This window comes from Pecten maximus, chromosome 14 (assembly GCF_902652985.1).
Source record: "Pecten maximus chromosome 14, xPecMax1.1, whole genome shotgun sequence".
Classification (NCBI taxonomy): domain Eukaryota; kingdom Metazoa; phylum Mollusca; class Bivalvia; order Pectinida; family Pectinidae; genus Pecten; species Pecten maximus.
The window spans coordinates 4,026,980-4,038,012 of record NC_047028.1 but is presented as its reverse complement, the minus strand read 5'-3'; the positions used below and the strand labels follow the sequence as shown (position 1 = coordinate 4,038,012).

Genomic DNA, 11,033 nt, shown 5'->3' with positions numbered 1-11,033 from the left:
TCACCCAAATGCTTGAATGTAATGTAAACCTAAGCATAGTTAAGTGACCAAGCTGAAATATATACGAGTGAGGCACATCTATGATCATGTCTTCTTGCTCATCTGTCATAGCCTTTTTGGAAATTAAAACCGACACACACTAAGTACTGGAATGCACAGTATTTCATTATATCTTAATTTTTTGATATCTAGATAACATTGAAAGCAGTTAATTAATTTCACCACTACTCTGTAAGTCTAGCTATTGCAGCAGTCTTCGTCACAAACTAACAACATAGTGTTTCGGCTGTAATAGATATTGTATGTTGATTTTCAAAATATTGTAACAACTTTTTTTGTTATTCAGTATCCAGCCCTAATGATAGTGTACTATGTAACTAAAGAGTTGTTCCAAAGGGAGGTAATTAGTAGTGTTCATGGTCAGTATTACTTCAAAAAATGTCATACACCATTTTGTGGTGATAAGGTGCTATACGTAAGTTATAATTTAAGTTTTTATCAATTTTGGAACATGATATTGATTATGTTGAAAATTCTCTACCAATAAAAGATTTTATATCTATCTATATTTAGATCAGTCCTTGATAACACTTATGAAATAATTGTTCTCAATATATTTTATTGATCTTGTTTATAATCTTTGCCTAACTATGTCTAACATCTTTTTCGGCACCGGCGTCTTTTACTTTAAAGATTTCAGTTTAGATCCATTGCTCATAAGTATAAGTCCAACATACACTTAACTTGGTGTGTGTTATCACAAAGTGGCCATCTCAACACACTCTTCATTTACGGAATATCATCAAGAGTTTATGGTCCAGTGACTCTGGAAATTAGGGATGCTAGGAGTCTGGAATTTTTTTTTTTTTTTGTGTTTAGCTCAGTTTCTCAAAACGTATCAACGTTATTTCAATCAAACCCAGAATATAATTGCATTGTAGTAGGGTCATCTCAACACATCCTACAGATTACATGATTTTTTTTTTTCTATATTTTTGTGTTAAAAACCTTAAGTTTTGAGAAATTGATGTAAAAATCTTTTAATATTGCTTTTCAAACTGATTTACAAATAAGTTTTTAACCAAGCTGGTGATTCTGTAAGAAATCAGATTAATTTTCTTTTCACATTTCAGAAAGGGTAAGTTGGGGTATAACTGACATTTAGATGAATATTGAGAATTATCGATCTTGCAAAATTTGTTTTGTTTTGCAATGCATCAATAACTACAAATATCTATAATGTATACAGGGTGGTTCCATACTCTTATGTGGAGGTTATCAAAACTTACACTCCTGAAATTGGGGCCACGGTGGCCGAGTGGTTAAGGTGTCCCGACACTTTAACACTAGCCCTCCACCTCTGGGTTGCGAGTTCGAAACCTACGTGGGGCAGTTGCCAGGTACTGACCGTAGGCCGGTGGTTTTTCTCCGGGTTATCCGGCTTTCCTCCACCTCCAAACCCTGGCACATCCTTAAATGACCCTGGCTGTTAATAGGACGTTAAACAAAAACAAACCAAATACACTCCTGAAAAAGTGGGACAAACAAGACATTAATTACGTGTAATTCATGTTTTACATGTATCTTGATAAGATAAAAAGAAGAGAATCCACTGAACTATAACCTCTACTGCTCTGTTTGAGTAAGCCAGTAAGGACTGTCTCAAAATTATCCAGGATGGAGTAGTGGGAGGCATCTTTTCAGATACCATCACCCCCCAAATATCAAAACAAAGAGTGTAAGGAATACCAGAAAAATGAGACTTTAACCCCACCATCCATCAAATTTTAATACAGGTGCCTCCAACACAAATAATTCTAGAATAGCCTTAAGGGGGAAGTGTTTAACAAATCTGTTTATAACCAGGGTAATTTTTCATTTCATTGACAATAAAATGGCTCGACCTAATGGTGGTTATGTTTTGGATTCAAAATAACTATAGTCGCAATCATGGCTGTTAACAATATCTGTGTAACTATTCACTGTTTTAGTACTGGTTTGGCGTTGTACCAGTGTTAATGATCACACTCGTAATTCTTTGGTATAATGTCTTACTAAAGTATCTATACTGTGTAATAATGAATCGCCAGGTAAACCATACCACTCGTACATATCACTTGATACATTAGAAATTTTTTACTGGATATTCAGTCACATGTAAACTTGTTAAACTACTTAAATTTTCAGCCATGATATTCTACATACATGTACTAAGTTTTGTAATTTTAATGATCAGATAATTATATGTCTTGTATAGATATCACGTACTTGTATCTTAATGATAAGAAATTTGTACACTGGGTGCCAATGATAGGAAATCATTCCAAGTATTTAATTTGTTAAATATGAACATATTTATTTACTCTTGCTTAAATGTCTCTAGTGCGTTGTAACTGCCCCCTGCACTGCTTACCATTCTATCAGTCCGCAAAATCTCTCTCTCTCTGTCTTTCTCTCTCTCTCTTTCATTCATATATATACCTACACCAAGTGATTTTCACTATCTTCTGATGTGATGACACCATTTACTCTGGCAATCCAGGGGTTACGGTCATATATCGAAACTCCAGGGGTTACAGTTATATATTGATACTCCAGGGGTTACGATCATATATTGATACTCCAGGGGTTACGGTCATATATTGATACTCCAGGGGTTACGGTCATATATTGATACTCCAGGGGTTACGGTCATATATTGATACTCCAGGGGTTACGGTCATATATTGATACTCCAGGGGTTACAATCATATATCGATACTCCAGGGGTTACGGTCATATATTGATACTCCAGGGGTTACGATCATATATTGATACTCCAGGGGTTACGATCATATATTGATACTCCAGGGGTTACGGTCATATATTGATACTCCAGGGGTTACGATCATATATCGATACTCCAGGGGTTACGATCATATATCGATACTCCAGGGGTTACGATCATATATCGATACTCCAGTGGTTACGATCATATTACGATACTCCAGGGGTTACGATCATATATTGATATTCCAGGGGTTACGGTCATATATTGATACTCCAGGGGTTACGGTCATATATTGATACTCCAGGGGTTACAATCATATATCGATACTCCAGGGGTTAGTTATATATCAATACTCCAGGGGTTACGATCATATATCGATACTCCAGGGGTTACGGTCATATATTGATACTCCAGGGGTTAGTTATATATCAATACTCCAGGGGTTACGATCATATATCGATACTCCAGGGGTTACGGTCATATATTGATACTCCAGGGGTTACAATCATATATTGATACTCCAGGGGTTAGTTATATATCAATACTCCAGGGGTTACGATCATATATTGATACTCCAGGGGTTACGATCATATATTGATACTCCAGGGGTTACGGTCATATATTGATACTCCAGGGGTTACGGTCATATATTGATACTCCAGGGGTTACGATCATATATCGATACTCCAGGGGTTACCATCATATATCGATACTCCAGGGGTTACGGTCATATATTGATACTCCAGGGGTTACAATCATATATCGATACTCCAGGGGTTACGATCATATATTGATACTCCAGGGGTTACAATCATATATCGATACTCCAGGGGTTACCATCATATATTGATACTCCAGGGGTTACAATCATATATCGATACTCCAGGGGTTACGATCATATATTGATACTCCAGGGGTTACGATCATATATTGATACTCCAGGGGGTTACGGTCATATATTGATACTCCAGGGGTTACAATCATATATCAATACTCCAGGGGTTACAATCATATATTGATACTCCAGGGGTTACGATCATATATTGATACTCCAGGGGTTACAATCATATATCGATACTCCAGGGGTTAGAGTTATATATCAATACTCCAGTGGCAATCACGTATACGCTCTCTTATGTGATCATAACACATGGGAGTATGGAGGATGGTCAAGACCTTGGGAATGTCAAACCAGCCGTTAACTGTTGTCATCATTTTAGAGTAGCGACAACACAAGGATGAAAAAAGACACAAAACACTACTATCCCTGTTTATGCTTTGACGTTTTATGCTGTGTTATGTATCTGTATAGATATATTAGAATTTTTGTAAAAAGTGCTTAGATAGGTTGTGTATTCCCGAGTGTTGTAGTGTGATATCTAGTTTTGTACTGTATAGAACATGTAAGGTATGGAAGAACGTGTCTGCTTGTTTGTGAATGTGTTTTAACTAAAGCTGTTTTAAAAGAAATTAAGAAAATCCTGTCAAATTTGTTATTTTCCCATAACACTTACAAAGATTTCGCTGGTTGAAATTGTTTTGTTTAAACTTTTAAATTTTCACACTGGTTCTGAGTCAACATTAGCCCCTGGATCTTATAAAAAAGATACTTCACTCTGTATGGTATTCAAGGTAGTAACTACAGTGATTACTGTTAATGATTACTTGCATATAAAATGTAAAATGTCCTTTCTACTCACTTAGGGGTATAACTTTATAGAACAAGTGATGAACATGGAAGTGAAAAACAGCAGTCGTCTCCACTGTGTGTAAACCTTGTGTTTTTAGATTTGTGGTCATGCATGGATCAACAGTCAGCTATGTGTTTTTACTGTAATAGACCTTATTTAGTGCTGTGGGAACCTGTACATGTTGGCGATAACATTTTTTACATAATGCTTAAAGATGTGACGCAAAACCACAGAGTTGTTTTGTTGAAAACTATAATACATGTACATATACTGTAGTTATGTACAACATGTACATATACTGTAGTTATGTACAACATGTACATATACTGTAGTTATGTACAACACACAACAGGCCTATATTCCCCTAATGAAAGAGATTTTGCGTAGGTATTTGTGTTTTAGTCAATGACTGAAAGACATTTTCTAATATGCAAATAATTTCCGATAAGATATTCAACTTGAATATTTTATTAAAAAAGAAGTTAATGATGTCATTAATAGTATTAAAAAGCCTTGTTTTGATAGCTGTGAAGATAAATCCAAGACGGACCCAATTAAATCCTTTTTCATTTATTTATTTTGCTTGGAAGGAAGAGAAAAAAACATGTTAATAAATGCATTTGTCAGGAAACAAATTCCAAAGCCAGAATATTTGAATAATTATCAGATTAATTTTACAGAGAATGTGTCTTTAATTTTCTTGTGGTTGTGAGTGTGACTGAAGCAAGTGTGTGTATTTTAATAAGAATAGAAATTAAAGTATGCTTCATGATAATCTTTCTTTGGTTGTTTATCTTTTCGCACTCCGCTGGCTTGAGCTGCATAAGCTTATATGATGTACATCTATTGAATGATAACATGACAACCCTCATTTCAATTGAAAACTTTCGCTCACCTGGTTGGATATGACCAAACATCAAAACAATGTTCTTGCACCTAGCTTTATTTGTCAATTTGAACAATGCTATATATGGTTATAATATGGAGATCGCAATAACAACGTCCAGACCCTCTAAGGGTGTGAAAAGACCTCGGGAGATTGTTGTTACAACATGATTGGGTTTAAAGAAACTAAGTCCCTTAGGGTGGGGAAAGACCCTTGGGCCTATTTTTACATCAGAATTTTGTTTATCCCTTAACGTCCAGCGATGCTATATATAGTTATGGGATGGAGGGTCACAGCAATCATTTATGCAAAATCTGTTCTTCTCCCCCTCTAGGATGTTTCTGACCAAATTGGGTTCAAATCCATCAATAACATGACTAGTAGCGATTTAAAGGCCTTACCTCTATTTTCCTAATTGGTCCCGCCCCTCTGGCTCCTAGGGGGTCAGAATCGTCATTAATGTAAAATCTGTTCCCCTTCCCCCAAGGATTTTTCTGACCAAATTGGGTTCAAATCCATTCATAACTTTGACAAGTAGCGATTTAAAGGCATTACCTCTATTTCCCCTATTGGGCCCGCCCCTCTGGGTGCTGGGGGGTAAGAGTCACATTTTATGCAAAATCTTATCCCCTTCCGCCAAAGATGTTTCTGACCAAATTGGGTCAAAATCTAATAAGAACTTTATGACAAGTAGCGATTTAAAGAAATTACCTCTTTTTCTTCTATTTGACTTGGAGGTCAGAATCGTCATTAATGCAAAATCTGTTGGTCTTCCCCCAAGGATGTTTCTAACCAAATTGGATTCAAATCCATTCATAACTTTACGACTAGTAGCGATTTAAAGGAATTGCCTCAATTTCCTCTACGATCCCTTGGGGGGTCAGTCACCGTTTATGCAAAATCTGATCCCCCTTCTGCCAAGGATGTTTTACGAAATTTGATCAAAATCCAATAAGAACTTTTTAACTAGTAGCGATTTGAAGCAAATGAGCTCACCGGACGATTCAAGACGGCCACCAAATTGAGGGTTCTGATTGGTCAAAATTTAAATAATGTCATATTTTAAATTATAACAAGAGGCCCATGGGCCTTAACGGTCATCTGAGTTTCGATAGATTTTAGCATATTTGGCCCCTGTGTGACCTTGAATGAAGGTCAAGGTCATCCATTTATGCATGCTAAAGACCTAATATTTGGTCTCTGGCCCTTTGGTTATCAAGAAGAAGTCATTTAAACATTTTAGTACATTTGACCAGCATGTGTATACTTCTAACATTGTTCTTTTTAAGGCTTCTAATGTCACTGTTACTAAATACAATGTATAGAAAATCATCTGCTGTTTCAGTTTTAACGCCTAGCAACTATATTTTTTTCATAGATTTTCACCAAACATTATGCAAAGGTCAATTATTAGTATGCTTCTGACATTGTTGTATTAGGGGGTGACGAGACATTTTCTAGCCTATTTTTTTTTTAATTCTTTACCTTTAAACCTGTAGTAAAAGCCTTGTTTTGGTGAAGTCTGTTGATTGATGTAATTGTAACTTGTGTTGTGTCATCCTCTGGTGAGACTGGGAGGTTTGATGATCACCCCCTCACTTTACTTGTATGGTGAGTTGTCTGCCTGGCGTCAACTTTTCATTCATGTTGTCTGAATAACTAAGAGGCCCTTTGACCTGATATTTGGTCTGCAGCATGCTGGGATAAAGGGCTAAAGTTTGTTCAAATGAAATACCTTGACCTACTTTAAAAGGCACAGGTCAAATACATGTATGTTAAAATCTGTACTTTAGTAATTGACTTTTTACCTAGAGGCTCAGGGAATTGAGATGGGCTGTAGCATGCTTGGATTAAGGACTACCAAGTTAGTTGAAATGAATTGCCTTCACCTACCTACCTACTTCCCAGGTCATGTGTCACACATGCTTAGAGATTATATAGAATAAACAAGAGTCCATGTTATATTAATAAATCAATCATTTTTCAAAGTCATCTACATAAGATTATCCACAATTGATATTGTCTTTATTTCTTGACACCTGGCCTCGTATTCATGAAATCGTGCTCGGGGATTGATCGATGATTTTTATAACTGTTAATTCGTAATTGAAGAGAGTTTAAAAGGAACACATATTTCATTCTTCATCATGAGAATGGTTTCATGAATACGAGCCCTGCTTAACAAGTGAGCTATTTCTGCTGCTTTGGCGTAGATTCTGACCTGCAAACGGCATTTCACGATGATGACGTTCCTCCATAACCTTTTACCTTCCCTAGGTAAAATATGTGGTCGGTGGCGCAATGGTAAAAAAATCGTCTAGGGCTAGACGACCATGCCAGGTTCCATACAGGCCAACAAAAGTGGTTAGGATAAACAGTTTACCATTGTTGTAAACTGATATTGCTCATAGTTAACTTTCCAGAAGAACCGGAAGTGGTGCTGATAATACAACTCTGTATACAGGTAGGTCCTCTATACCCACAGGGTTGGAGTTGCACAGCAGCAGTATTCCTTCATCTGGTCGATGTTTGCGGTTGCTCCCGAGTTCTTTCACCTATGATTCCTCATTGAGCCCCATTGGTTGACGAATTCTGACTCCATAACAGTTATATTGCACATAAATTACAATACTTACAAGTCTTGTATCATTTATTTCGTTAAACAAGATCTTGTAAACGCATAAGTTACATCTATATAAACGTATGTAGTTATATGGATGCTTTTGTTTCAGGGGTTTAACGTCTTTTGAAACCTACGTGGGGCAGTTGCCAGGTACTGACTGTAGGCCGGTGGTTTTTCTCCGGGTAGTCCGGCTTTCCTCCACCTCCTAAACCTAGCACGTCCTTAAATGACCCTGGCTGTTAATAGGACGTTAAACAAAAAACAAACAAACCTTACAATAGCCGGTGTCATATGAGGACGCATGTCAAGGAAGCACAGAAAAGCAGAGCAATAAGGAAAGAAATGACATTTTGAATGTAGGACCGATATCGTTAATGAGTATCACCATTTAAAAACCTGTACCACTCTCTGCAGTATTAATCAGTGTGACCTTATACGATATTCAGACAATTTATAACAGGTTAACTTGATAATCAGGAATGGGTCGTTTAATTAAGATGTAATAGGAATAAGTTTCTCCTTATGATAGAAGGATTTTCTGTTGCGAGTCGTCTTAAAACACATAAAAAATCACAAAAGCCATGAAAAATCATCGACATCGATCGTCAATGATCGCAATGGGCTGCGACAGCTCCTTCGGTAAGAGCGACGGTCTAGTTACGTACATTACCTCAGGTGAAGAAAAACAACAATGAATGCGGACATAAAAGCGAAGCCAGAACTCCAACACAAAATCGATCAACCGAAGCCAAAATATTAATGAAATATAGTACAAAGATAATAAGACCATATGTCCTGGTAGAGAGAGCGTCTTCTGCTTCGTCGACGACACCCGGCATACAAATCTAGGTCACGGCGACACCGTCCATACAAATCTAGGTCACGGCGACACCCGTCCATACAAATCTAGGTCACGGCGACACCCGGCATACTAATCTAGGTCACGACGACACCCGGCATACAAATCTAGGTCACGACGACACCCGGCATACTAATGTAGGTCACGACGACACCCGGCATACAAATCTAGGTCACGGGAACACCCGGCATACAAATCTAGGTCACGACAACACCCGGCGTACAAAACTAGGTCACGGGGACACCCGCCATATTAATCTAGTAGGTCACGACGACACCCGGCATACTAATGTAGGTCACAACGACACCCGGCGTACAAAACTAGGTCACGGCGACACCCGCCATGCAAATCTAGGTCACGGGGACACCCGCCATACAAATCTAGGTCACGACGACACCCGGCATACAAATCTAGGTCACGGGGACACCCGGCATACTAATGTAGGTCACGACGACACCCGGCGTACAAATCTAGGTCACGACGACACCCGGCATACAAATCTAGGTCACGACAACACCCGGTATACAAATCTAGGTCACGACGACATCCGCCATACTAATGTAGGTCACGACGTCACCTGGCATACAAATTTAGGTCACGACGACACCCGGCATACAAATCTAGGTCATGACGTCACCTGGCATACAAATTTAGGTCACGACGTCACCCGGCATACAAATCTAGGTCACGACACCCGCCATACAAATCTAGGTCACGACGACACCCGTCATACAAATCTAGGTCACAATGACACCCGTCATACAAATTAAGGTCAAATCGACGACCCCCCGGAAAATTCACAATGGAGAAATTGTAATAATCGAGCTTTTATACAGCTTAGTTGCAAGCTGTCCATGTCGGTTACTGTAGAATTAAGTAAAAGAGTCTGTTTTGCCCTTTATTTACAAAATCTACACTATATAACCGATTCTATACCTATAGGTGACAATGAATTACTTTACATTGTCTCTGTTAAAAAGCACTAGAGTGATTAGCCTGGTACAAAAACTCGTGACTGTTTGCATTTCTCGGTTAGCCGGGGAACGGACTGGTCTGTGCTGCCGAGGTTGTGTCCTTTTGATAGAAACTTTATCCTTCTTGGTGCCATGCAACGGACAGTATGTTGTTCAGTGGGGGAGCCACCAGTTACTACATGGAGACCGCGCTCGAAATGACCTTGGCCGTTCACGGGGCGATAATCTCACCAAACAAACGTACAAACAGTGACAACGTAGAGTATGTATATGTCGTTATAAATAGATGCCACCGCATTGTCGGAATACACCCACCGTATATATTTTTGCTGTTTACGGCAGTGACGGAAAACAGCTGTATTTTGGAATCTTAGCACGTGCGTCAGTTCGACTGACCAACATATTTCTATCATTTTTGACACCGTTTCACTTCAAAATGATTATCTTTTATGAGTATTTTTATGACTGTTGCAGGATAAATAGGATACATGATCAGTGTCTTAAAATATAAGCTGTATTTTTGGCTCGGGACAGAAAGACAAAAGTGGCTCGCCAAGGCTCGCCACTTTTGTCTTTCTTTACCCTCGCCAAAATACAGCTTATATTTTAAGACACTGACCATGTATTCTCTATATCAACTATATAGTGTATTCAGATTCACCATCACTATTTGCATGAAGACATATTGGAAGTATAAAGTTTATCTTTGCGTCTTTAGACAGTACAAGCACAGGTGCCTGACTCATAAAAATTCTAGGAATTACCGTTGTGCAACTATTTTTCTTTTAATAGTTGCCCTCACTGAAACTGGCTAAAAACTATAACTTCATTGTAGCGGCGGGCGAACGCAATATATCCAATTATATTTACATGCTGGTGGCAAAGCCACGATATAAACTAAGTAAAAAGATTTGCGGTCTATGTGACCATAATTGACACCCAAAACGTGACAATAATCCATGCCGCGCATGAATATATTCACCCACCGGAACTACTTGTAACTAACGTAAATCGTTTTTATGTTAATAAAAAAGTATCAAAAAGACATTTTATACAATATTGTTACACAAATAATAATAAAAAAAATGAACAGACTGTGTTTTTTTCGTATTATTTCAATGCACTTTTTTGTTTGCCAATCTGCACGTGACAAATGAATTTTGAAAAAATAGGCTGTTCTATTTGTCGAACCCCATTGACGAAATCGCTGAATATTGGCATTTTTTATGC

The 11,033-nt window shown here is 38.0% G+C and overlaps 1 long non-coding RNA gene across 1 annotated transcript; it reads right to left on the bottom strand.

The window, feature by feature from the left end:
- Positions 1–668: 668 nt before the first annotated feature.
- LOC117342057 lies at positions 669–2,706 on the bottom strand. Its single transcript, XR_004535740.1, has 2 exons — positions 1,526–2,706; positions 669–1,290 (listed from the first exon to the last, which is right to left on the bottom strand). It is a non-coding gene; the product is annotated as an uncharacterized LOC117342057 (long non-coding RNA).
- Between the last annotated feature and the right edge of the window lie 8,327 nt (positions 2,707–11,033).